The sequence below is a fragment of the Lonchura striata genome, chromosome 26 (genome assembly GCF_050655825.1).
Source record: "Lonchura striata isolate lonStrDom1 chromosome 26, ASM5065582v1, whole genome shotgun sequence".
In the NCBI taxonomy this organism is placed as follows: Eukaryota; Metazoa; Chordata; class Aves; order Passeriformes; family Estrildidae; genus Lonchura; species Lonchura striata.
The window spans coordinates 7,806,547-7,818,878 of record NC_140728.1 but is presented as its reverse complement, the minus strand read 5'-3'; positions in this window follow the sequence as shown (position 1 = coordinate 7,818,878).

The window sequence follows — 12,332 nt, the reverse complement described above, 5'->3', positions numbered from 1 at the left end:
CTGGCTGGGCTGAGCCCACTGACCTCTTTGCTGACAGGGGGGAAACACCCTCTGCCACAGAAACCCTGGAGAATTCCCGAGGGAATGAGTCCCAGCAAGGTGTGCATGGAAAGATGGATGGCCCCACACAAGGAGAATTGTCTCCAGGCCATGTCACCCCACCCCAGACTTGGACACAAGTCCCTTGTTGCTAGCTCCAGCCTTGGCTTTAAGCCCCAATTTTGACAGCTGCTTTTCTTGAGGGTGTGGATGTCCTGGGAGGAGGGAGTTGGGAGGTTGCTCCCCCACCATTCCTGCAGCAGGTCATGGTGCTAACCAGCACCATACTCGCAGGGAGAGCATCTCCTCCTCCCTCCCAACCCACAGCATCTCCCAGCCATCCCAAAACCCAGACAAGGCAGGAAGCAAAGCCCTGGAGCACCATTAACCCTTGAGCTCCCCTTGTTGCCTGTAGGTTGGGAAAAAATCCTGTAATCCTTCACACACAAGTCTGAGGCTTTATTTTCATGAAAATGAAATAACCATCATCCCTTCACCACATATATGTGTGTGGCGGCTAAAAACTTGTCTGGCTCATCCCTTTTCCCTGCTAGGATTTCTGCCAATAAATCAGTGTTGTCTGGTTTAAGGCAAACAAATGAGGCTGCCTCAAACCATAACCATTTATTGAAGACACAAGGTTCGAGGCACAAGGTGTAACTTCCATAATTGCAATAATTTACTCTGCATCTGTCAGGGGCAAACCCATCAGGAATTACCGAGAGAGCCACAGACCTTTGGGATACTGCTTGGAAAATCCTTTCCTTTAAGAGCATCAGGATTAAGCTGGTACCCCCCAGCTGCAGCACAGCAGCAGACATTAACCCCTGAGCTCCGGCGGCTTTGGTCGGGAGTCGAGCTGGGATTTCTCCCATCCCGCCGTGGCCTCCTGGCCCTGTTTACTCCTCCGCTGCTTCCCTGTAATCCTATCAAAGCCAATTAGGCTGTGCCAGGCGAGCAGCAGCGCTGCAGGCGGAGAGCAGCCGAGGGGCAGATCCTCCCCAGCCCTTCCCTCAGCTCCTGCTTTCCCCTGGCTCTCCAGCAGAGCTTTGGGGCAGCATCGGGGATGCAGCAAGGGCATCACCTCCCCTGTGAGCCCCCGCCAGCCTCACCCGCCTTCCCTGCAGGAGTTTGCATCCAGGAGCTGCACAAGCCCGGCATTTGTCAAGCAGAAATAGAGGTGGTCCTAGGCCAGGCTTCAAAACCTGGAGGTCTGAGCACAAGGGAAGGGGAATGAAAGCCCAGGGGAAGGGACATCTCCCTGGTGTCCAACCTGGCCAAAGCTTTCTCATAAGCTGGGAGCTCGATGCAGCACCAAAACATCTCCTCCAGGATGTGGTTTGCTGTCTAATGCGAGATGTCCCAGTGTTCCCTCTGCAAATTTCCTACTGCTTTTTCATCCATCTCTTCTGCTGCATCTGGTCTCAACAAATTTAATTTTGTTCCTAACGGCCATTTAAGAAATCCCCCTGTGCAATGGTCCACAGGCTGCCCTGGAACAGCACATGCAGTTTCTATGAGGAAGCAGAGCGAGCATTGCTTTTTTCCTCCCTTAATGGCCTTCTCAGGGCAGATTTCCAAGCAGAGGGGATGAACAACTTCCCTCTTTCCACAGCCAGACCCAGACCATGAGGGGAATTACCCCAGCATCCCCCTCCCGGGGGCACATGGGCTGCAGAAAACATGTGGGGCCTTCATCCCAGCTCTCAGTTATTCCCAGCCATGGGCTGCCTTGGCATCCTGCTTCCACCTTGAAATTTTCCTTCCTTCTTGGTGAATCCCAGTGCCTCTGAAGCAGCATTTTGGGTTGTCCTTTTCCCCCACAGAGCTCCCCATGGCAGCATCAGCAGCCAGGCAGTGTGTACAGAATCCAGCCTGGCTGTGAGCAGGATCTCACCCACCTTCCCCTCCCTCCCGTTTCAATGGGAACTCTTCTTCCATTGATAAATCTGGGACAAATCTGCTCATCTTTACTTTGCAGGATCAGAAACCTCTCAGCGCTCATGCAGTTACAGTAATACCTTAATGCACTGCAAATGCATTGTCAGTCCTCCCACAGCAAAGCCCCAACTGCTCCAGCCAGGCAGTGCAGCTTTAACTCACTCCAGGTTTCTCCTCTCGGGAACATGAGCCCTCCTGTGCTGCTCAGAATGGACAAATGTCCTCGAGAAAGGATTGAGGTTGTCACTCAGGTCACCAATCACAGGCAGGACTGCAGGGACTGCTGGCAGCAAACACAGTTCAGCATCAACCCAGACTTTTGAGATGAACTCGGAGCAATCACAGAATCACAGAATCATGGACTTGTTTAGGTTGGAAAAGCTCTCTAAGGTGATGGAGTCCAACTGTCCACCTAACTGCCAAGGCAAGCACTAGACCATGTCCCCAGGTGCCACATCTATGTGTCTTTTAAATCCCTCCAGGGATGGGGACTCCACCATTGCCATGGTGAGACTGTGATAGTGTCATATCTTGGGAAAGAAATTTCCCCTAATATCCAACCTAAACCTCACCAGCACAACTTGAGGCCATTTCCCCTTGTCCTGACTATCAGCAATCAGGGAATAAGTGGAACAATAAAACCTCTGGTTCCAGACTGGCCAGTCCTGCCGTCCTCACCTTCTCCCCTATGGAGACAGGAGGTGGGAGCATCCCCGCAGTCCGTGAGCTCACACCCTTCCAGAAGAACTGGGACACTATTCCCAGTGTACTCCCAGATGGGCTCATCTCATTCCCAGAAATCAGGGATCCTAGCTCATCTTCTCACTGAGCCACAAAAGCATCCAGTGAGGCTTCCCTCTCTGGGGTAAGACAAATTCTCCACCAACACTGTCCAGGGAGACAGTGGGAAGGATGGGAACTGAATCTTGATTTTCCGGGATGGATTTAGAACTCTAACTCTGGAGCACACCATTCCTATTCCTGTCGCTGTCTTAGTCAGACTCCAGGTATAGCTCAGCCGTGGAGTGAATCCTTCAATCCCTCCGTGCCTCAGTTTCTCAGCTGTGCTTTGAGGGAGTATTTCTCGCCTCCCACCTGGAGTTTATTTCAATCCTACACCAGAAGCTTTTCACTGCACTCCCAGTTGCGGAGTTTTTCCTCCTTTCTCAGTTGTGAAAGATACTGAAATATGGAAGAGGGAGGAAAATCCAGTGCTGTGTAACCCCTGCAGCTTGCTCAGCCCTAGGCACAGGTGGAAAGCATCACTGGGAGCTCGCCAGGGAAGTGAGGAGACGCCTCTCTCAGACAGGAATTTAAACCAGGCACACAGGACCCCAGGCACCCTGGGATCCTCTCCGACTGCTGGACGCCTTCAGAGAACAGGCTGGGGGAGGGAGGGGAAGTAAAAATTGAACTGGTACCCCAAGATGACTGAGCATGGACAGCAGCTATTGTTCATGGGTTGTTTCCCATAAAGCTGAGGATTGAGCAAGAGTATTTCTTGGGAAGTGAAGAACAAGTTCTAGTGGCTAAAAAAGATCAGTCAAATTACTTAGCATCACCATCATCCATCGGCTTTAATGGAGCTAAATCCCATCCAGCCTTTGGGGATCCAGGGGTTACAGCTCAGGATGGAGTTAGACCTATTTCAATATCCTAAAAATGTGATTAACAGGGTGGGATTATGATGGCCAAACAATGTTAATGCAAATTCCACTGGAATGAAGATCACATTCCAAGGCCTCCACAATGACAGCAAAACGATACCCAACGACTCCTGTTGCAGGGCATTATTTGGTCATTAAGGTCTAAGATTACATTGACAAAGCAATTTAACCACAAATCCTGGGAGACAACAGTGTTTTCATTACCAGTGTCTGCAGCAGGGGAAGATGAGCTGCATTTCAGAGAGGGGAGCAGGAAAATCAGGGACACCTCAGAGACTCAAGGTGATGCTGGAAGAACACTGGTGCTGAACCAGATGCAGACTCAGCATAACGATGTGAAAACCCCAGTTTCTGGCAGTAAAAAGCATCATGTGGGCCAAGGGATACTGTTTGTCCTCTGAATCATTTATTCCATGGATGTCACTTGTGGTTGTGATTGGTGACAGTCACTCAGTGAGGTGACACAAGCCCTCACAGCCTCCCTAAGCAGAGCAATGCCATCCCACAGCAGGGAAAGCTCTTGGTGTGAGCCCCTACAACCAAAACCAGCAACTGATCTCCCTCTAAATCAGTGTGGTTGGAAAAATTTTCACTAAAATATGGGCTTGGTCTCTTTCCAACAATATTTTAAACTGAATTTTCAGAGGATGTTCAAGACATTCTGGGTGATTTGGTGCCTAACTCCAGCTGCACAAACAACTCTGTTTTTAAGGGAGAAGGTTTTGCCTTCCATAGAAAACCCAGAGAATCTGTAAGTCACCGCTGTGCCACAAAGCATCCCTTGTGCAGGCTCAGAAGTTTATTTTTGAAACACACCCTCTCCACCTTTTCCCCGCTCTTTAGCCAGTTTTATTCAGAAAAATAAATTGCATCAGACAAATGAAGCAATTTTTCCTGTGTCGGGCAGTTGGGCTGGAGCCAGCCTTGACCCTCCTCTGCCTGGCACCAAGGCACCAGAGGCTCTGAGCCATGAGATCCGTGGGAGCTGGGCGAGGAGGGGACCTTTGGAGGGCAGGGAGCTGTCTCAGCTGAGCATAGATCCCGGTGACAGCCGCGGGGTCGCCTGGAAACCATCAAGGACCTTCAAACCGTGTTTTGTTTCTTGGATTTTTCCGCCTTTCCGCAATCCTCCCAATTTTTCTGACTTTTCATTTGCTCGTTCAGTGAACATCATGTTAGAAAGGAGTGAGATGGACTCTGAGGCTGCAGGAGTTTGACTGACACAGCCCAGGAGCTAATAAGGAGGGATGAGGCATTGCCATCATGGTGTGTTCCAGAGGGACACTTGGTCTTTCGGTCAGGCGTTGATGGGGAAAAGCCACCATTTATTGAATTATAGAATCCCAGAGTGGTTTGGGTGGGAAGGGACCTTAAATCCCATCCCATTCCTGCCAGGGACACCTGCCACTATCCCAAGTTGCTCCAAGCACCATCCAACCTGGCCTGGATGGGACAGACGCAGCTTCTCTGTGCATCAACACCTTGAGCCTAGGTACAAACCAGCCCTTGAGAACAAAGCTTGTTCTCCAGAGCACCCCAGATCTCAAAGGATGAACAGGCTTGGGCACCCCAACCCAGCTCTGGGTGCCCCCAGCCCCTCTGCAACTATGAAACCCCAAAAAACCAAACTGAGGGACCTCTGCCTTCACCCAAATCACACACCAGGTTTTGCATGATGTGCAAGTGCTGGTGGTTAAAGCAGGAAACACACAGGGAGAGGAAACCGAGAAGGGAGCGAAAACCCTCTTTTGTAGTTCGCATTTTTATTCCTTCTAACACACACAGGAGCAAAGTCACTGTGGTAGAATTACCCTGAAGCCATCAGATTTCCATTAGAGTTTGATGAAATCATGGAAAGAAACAGAGTGACTCTGCCTGGCTGCAATGAGAGAGCCACAACAGAGACCAGGATGCTCCTGAGGGCTGGAACCCCCAGCAACTCTGTCCTTGGGCTTTTGGTCTCAAAGGAAGCAACTGAACAGAAGATGAAAACCTGCACAGGTCACCAGGCCAAACACATTAGTGCAGCCCCAGCTTCCTGGCCTCTGTTCATTACTTAATGTTTGGGTAGTGATTTGAGAGAAAAAAAACCACATCCTGAATACAGGTCTAATATTGTCATCATTCCCCTTCCAGCTGGAAAGCCAGAGGAAATTCTCTTCTGCCTCAGGATCCTTCTGTCTGTCCTCCCCATCTTCACAGCCAGTTTAACCCTGGATCACCAGTGCTGGGAACTGGTTTGTTATAAAAACCCCTCCCTCAGCTGTAAGGTTGTCATTGAAGGGTCATTTTCTGCAGGCAAGATGAATTTATTTGCAAACACAGGTGGGGACTTCAGCTTTAGCTGCAACATCTGGATGCTGGTAGAGCTGCATTGAGCTGTAACATCTGGATGCTGGTAGAATTGCAGAGCCTACAGGTAAAGCTGGAGTTCCCAAATGCCCCAGACACTGGCAGAGGCTTCATTTCTAGCTGGAAAAATAAAACCAGAAAAAAAATTTGGAGCAAAGGAATTTGTCTGCAAAGGGCTCAGAGACCCGAGCTCTGCAGCTCAACCCTGTGATTTATTTTTAATCAGATTTCCTGCTTGTCAGCTGCAGCACTTCTGGGGAAAACCCCTGAAGCTCCACTCAGAAATCTCCTGTTTGCAAGGCTGAAAATGGGGTGAGGGGGAGCAGATGAGTATTTTTTTGCCTTTTAAATCATCCTGTCAGGACTGGGGTGATGGGTGACAGTCCAGGCAGGAGGTGACCCATGGGTGCCACAGGTCAGTTTTTCTTTGCTGACTCACGTCCTTTCCAACAAGAGCTAGCAATAGCAAATTAATTCTGAAACAATTACCACAAGATTCTCTCAAATGACTTTTCTTACACAATCTCCAAAATCACCATGTTCCTTTTTTCCCTTTTCTCTAAATGACAATATAGCCAATTTGGGGGTGGGTTTTTTTGGGGAGCAGAATGGAGGATTTCTGCAGCCTGCCTTTCTGTTTTGCTTTGATAGATTTGGAAAAACATGTCCTGGCTGGGCTTGGGGGCACAGGAAAGACTGATCCGCTCTGTCACCTGTGACAGTCACCCCAGCAACAGCTCGGCTGCCAGCAGAGGCAGGAGAGGATGCTGACTCACTGCCTGCTTTGCTTGTGCAGCTCACCCCTCACAGAAGGCATTGCTGAAGTCTTGCTCTTCCTTTCCTTTCACCCCTGCCCTTAAAAAATGAATTAAGAAACTGTCATTATAAATGGACACACAAGGGAAAAAAAAGTAGCAGCCACTATCAAAGAGAAGTGTTATTTCACTACGAAATTCAGTTGGGTTCCAAAGGCAGTGCCCACTGTTAATTCACTGGAGTCATTGCACACAGAAATTACTCTGAGATGGAAGGGTTTGCTGCAAATATAAATCATTGAATGATTAACAGCCTGGAGGCAGCAAGGGAGGGGAGGCCTTCTTAAAACAAGAACTATCCCCAAAACAACCAAGTCTCCTCTTCCCTTTAACCCTGTTTCTGTCTGCTGCTTGCTTTCCTGTTCAGTGTAAATCTGGTGATTTCTCTGCTGCTTTGTTTCCCCTTCTTCTCTTGGGAAAGCACAAAATGAGATCCAGAAAAGGCCTAGAGAAGAGAAAGTTGACTTTGCCTTTTTCTCACAGCTTTTCCTCCTGGTAAAGTATTTTGATCATTGAATAATAGGAGCAGAGTGGAGGCAGAGGATGGAGATGCCGGTGGGAGCAGGACCAGGGGTGGCTGGGAGTGGGGATGTCATGGAAGTCCCTACCAGGATATGCTTCTGCAGCTTCCCTCTGGCCAGCAAAGCTCTATGACACCTCTCCTAATCTCAACTGGGAAATGCTTTTTTAATTGCCAGGATTTATTTCTGCATTTAATTCCTCCATATGGTCCTTCCTGAGAAACATCCAGGTACTCCAGACACACGGTAATGTTGCCCTTGCCAGATGTGGCAAGTGTGGGCTGGGTTCCCCCTGTGCTGCCCCCACCCCCTGTCACCCAGCAGGGATGGAAGACTTTCTCTTTCACTCAGAGGGTGAATTCCCAGCCCTCATGTAGCACAGAGCTAGAGAAAACCCTGCACAAGATATTATCATTGCTAATATCTTCCAAACCCTCAGGAGGTGCCTGAAGATGCCAGGGAGGGGGAGAAGCAGAGGATGAGTTGTGACTCACAGCTGGGAAATGCACGAGGGTGGCAGAGCCTGTTAGAGAAAATCAACCCAAAACCCCCTCCTTGCTCAACAGTTGTCATAAGCCAGAATTCAACAGGGAAATCCTGCTAAATCCTCCTGCTCCAGCAACACACAGAACCACCTTGGGCACTGTGAGAATGCAGCGGTGTCAGAGCCCAGGGCACAGGGCTAATGGAAGGCTGGGATACGCTGGGGTACTGAGGAAGCTCTGCTGGCCAGAGGGACCCTACACACACCCTACACACACCTTTCTTCCCAATTCACCCCCTTTCAGGTGACAACTGCCACCTGTAGACACACCGTCCCAGAAGCCCCTGTGCCAAAAGGCCAAGTGCCACCATTCCCAGCAAGGAACCCCCTGTCATCCCAGACTCACACTGAGGTTGGCCTTGTCACCACCCCAGAGCACTCAGTGCCACATCTAGGCATTCCTTGGACACCTCCAGGGATGGCAACTCCAAAGCTCCCTGAGCAGCCCCTGCCAAGGCCTGAGCACTCTTTCCATGGAGAAATTCCTGCTGATGTCCAGACTGACCCCAGCCTGGGGCCGTTCCCTCTCCTCCTGTCCCTGTTCCCTGGAGCAGAGCCCGACCCCCTGGCTGTCCCCTCCTGTCAGGAGCTGTGCAGAGCCACAAGGTCCCCCTGAGCCTCCTTTGCTCCAGGCTGAGCCCTGTCCCAGCTCCCTCAGCCATTCCTGGGGCTCCAGCCCCTTCCCCAGCCCTGCTCCCTTCCCTGGACACGCTCCAGCCCCTCAATGTCCTTCTTGTCATGAGAAACCCAAAACTGACCCCAGCACTGGAGGTGAGGTCTGAGCAGTGCCAAGAACAGAGGGACAGTCACTGCCCTGGACCTGCTGCACACACTGTTCCTGATGCAAGGCAGGTGCCTTCAGCCTTGTTGCATTTATTAGAAATGAATGTGCTCCAGTGATGTTTTTTAGTATCACAGAATCCCAGAATCACTGAGGTTGGAAAAAACTTGCAAGGTCAATGCCTCCAACCTGTGCCTGACCTCCACCTTATCACCCAGCCCAGAGGACTGAGTGCCATATGCAGTCATTTCTTGGTCACCTCCAGGGATAGGGACTCCACCAGCTCCCTGGACAGCCTCTTCCAATGCCCAAACACCCTTTCCAAGAAGAAATTCCTCCTGATGTCCAGCCTGAACTTTCCTTGGCACAGCTTGAGCTGTGTGCTCTTATCTTGTCACTCACTGCCTGGAAGAAGCAGCCAACTCCCATCATGCTACAACCTCCTTTCAGGTGGAGAAATCATCTCCTTTCAGATTGAGATGCTGCTGGCAGATCCACCTCCTGCTCCTGGCACGAGGAATGACTCAGAGAATGTGTTTTTCACCCACCACCTGCTGCACAGGGCTGCAGCTGTACCTGCCCGTGCCCATTGTCTGCTGCCGGCCTTCCACGGGAGTTTTTAATAGCTCTGCCATGGCAGCAAAGAGCGTGAGAAGTGTCTCAACAGCTGAACTGGAAATGCCTTTTAATGAGGATGATTCACGGCAGCTCCCAGCCCTGGTGTCAGCCCCAGCACCGTGGACACCACTCTGCCTCGCGCTGACATTTCATCACCAGGAGCTCGGCAGAAAAGATTCCAGCTGCTGGAGTCTGCAGCATGGAGGAGACAAGGAACTGGAACCTGAGGCCAGTGTCTGCTAATCTGGATCCAAAACAAAGAGATATTGGATGGGTTGAGCCCCAAAATTTGCAGGAATAGCCCAAAATTGATGTGAGCAATAATGCAACCACTCCTCCACCTGTCCAACTCAAGGACATGGATAAAGCCACAGAGCGGGGACAGAAGTGCTGGACCTGGATTTTGGAGGCTGTTTCACCATTTAAAGATACCTGAACTGCAAATTAGGGTCAGAGAAAAGCCAAGAGGCTCAATGCAGGTTGCCCAGAGCAGCTGTGGCTGCCCTATGCCTGGCAGTGTCCAAGGCCAGGTTGGACAGGGCTTGGGGCACCTTGGTCTTGTGAAAGGCGTCCCTGTTCATGGCAGGGGTGGAATGAGGTGGGTTTTAAGGTCCCTTCCAGCCCAACTGTTATAAACCAGGACCACACTCCTGGTACTAAAGTGATTGCAGCATTTATTATAATAAAAAGAAAGGCCTGGAGCAAGGGCCCCGCGGGCTGAGCAGGAGCGCTCCCGCCGAGGACGCTGCGGTGCCGGCGCCGGCTCTGCTGAGCAGCGATGGCCCCGGTGGCTCCAGGTGGAGCAGCACGGGTTCCGAGGGTCAGATACCCCTTTTTATCCTTTTTATCCTGTTTTTTGTCCCTTTGGATTGGTTTATTTTTGGATCCTTCATTGGCATGAAGGTTTAAGGGCTTGATTGGCCCATGACAGTTCTGCCCAGGCTGGCTGGTTTCGCTGGGGTGGTGCACTTTGCTCAGGTGCATTATGGTATGTAGAGTACCCCATTTCTTATAACTACCCTTTTAACCCCTTTTACCATAACCAAACTAGCAGCGCACGCTTAAGAATTACCAACTGGTTTACAACCGTTTCTAACCTATTTTTAACACAACCCATTCCATGATTCCATGAGTCAGTTCCCACATCTGGGCCAGCCCATCATTCCTTAGCCCAGGAAACAGATTCCTTCAACAGTCCATGAAACCATTCCCAAGTCCATGAAACAGATAACTGGGACTATTTCCTAAGGTGATGCAGAAAATCTGGGGGGAAAAGGACTAAACCACATGTTTCCCCATCCCTGTCACCAAGGCCCCGCAATGCCCTGTGGTGTCTCAGTCTTCCCATCTGTTTTTAAAAGGGTACAGGTATTGACATTCCTTCCTAGAGTACCCCGAAATCTAGGAAAGACGTGATTAGGGGTGGCAATTATAATTATTCACACCCTTCTAATGGATCTTTACAACCCATCAGGGCTGTTTCTGGATTCTAACGTTTGTTAGAAAGAGATAAAAGCTTTCTTCGCTGATGGTGTGAAGACTTTGGGGCTCTCTTTGATGTGCTGTGGCTTAATAGCTCCTTCGTTTGATTAATTTTCATTTCTGCCGTCGGTCTTTAACAGCTGCCACACAGACTTTGTGAATGGATTGGAGGAGACGGAGCAGCGATTCCCCCCGCCCCAGCTGCTCCCATTCTCATGAATACCAATCCCTGCAGGGTGAACTCCCAGCCCGGCGCTGTTTGCGAGGCAGCCGAAAATAGCAGCGTTTATAATAACAATAAATAACAGGGCAGACGCTCGGAACTATGAAATTCCTCCGACGGATCTGGGGCGGGAGGGGTTGGGGTGTAGATGTGTGCAACAAGGTCCCAAAACGCAAGTGACAGCAATAATCGAGGCTTTTGTCAGAGTGTGAGTGCTCACAATAATTGAATCGCTGCCTTGTTACATACGGACCGATTTAGACCCTCATTATGTGTTTGGCAAGTACTTGGCATAACGAATCAATTGAAAACGGCACATGAGACTCATATAATTCATAATGAAACTCCAAATCAAGATTACAAGGCAAGACTAAGCCTCCTCAGCAGAAATTACCGAGATGGAGATGAGCAGAGGGTGGGAGGAGGTTGGAGGAAGCCTCTGCCACTGCCCCCCACATGGCTTTGGGTCCAGCATTTCCCTCTTCTCGGGGCTCTGCACCCCAGAATTGCACGTGGTGTTCCTATTTCAAGAAGTATTTTGTTCTCCTTTCACAGCCGAGGAAGGTGAGGTCTGGTCTGTGGTGACTGCTGGGTGTCCCTGGCTCTATCACATCTTCATCTTTCTACAGAATTAGCAGCCCCAAAATCATCCAACTCTTCTCCTCAGTACTCCCATAAAAGGCCCTGTCCTACACGGCCCAGGAGCTCTGTCATCCCCCTCTGCTGATCCCAAGTATTTCCCCACCCCGCAAAAATGAAATATCACAGTTTCTACTGTGAGAAAAATCACAGTTTCTACTGTTCTACTGCTTACAACAATGAGATGAAGAGACATTGAGGAGTCATGTGGGAGGGACAAGGTACCCACAGCCCGACTGGGGCATAAATGAAGGCCAGAAAGGCTTCAAAACATCCCAAAATCATAAATCCATCAGAAAGGACGGGGAAGTAGTCTAAGAGACTTGGAGCAGGGCACAGCCTGGCATAAACTGTTCTCAAGCCTGGCTTTACATGCCTGAGGCAAGCAAGGAATAAACCAGCACATTCTCAGAGCATCTGTCTGCTCAGGATTTACCTCTGTGCATTTTAGGAATTATCCAGCTGGGATTAAAAATGCCTCCCACCCCTTATTATTTAAATACAGGTTTTCAGGCTAAGAGGAAAAAAATTAGAAAGAAAGAAAGACAGAGACAAGGCTTTGCTCAAGTCGAGCTGAATAATTAGGGATGACTAATTCGATGTCCTGTGGGAAAGCGCAGAGGAGACTCTGGCAGGATGCAGGCCCTGGCTGATAAAACCTGCTGCCTCTACAGGATGGGTCACCTGGGGTTTCTGGGACACTGCTGCCT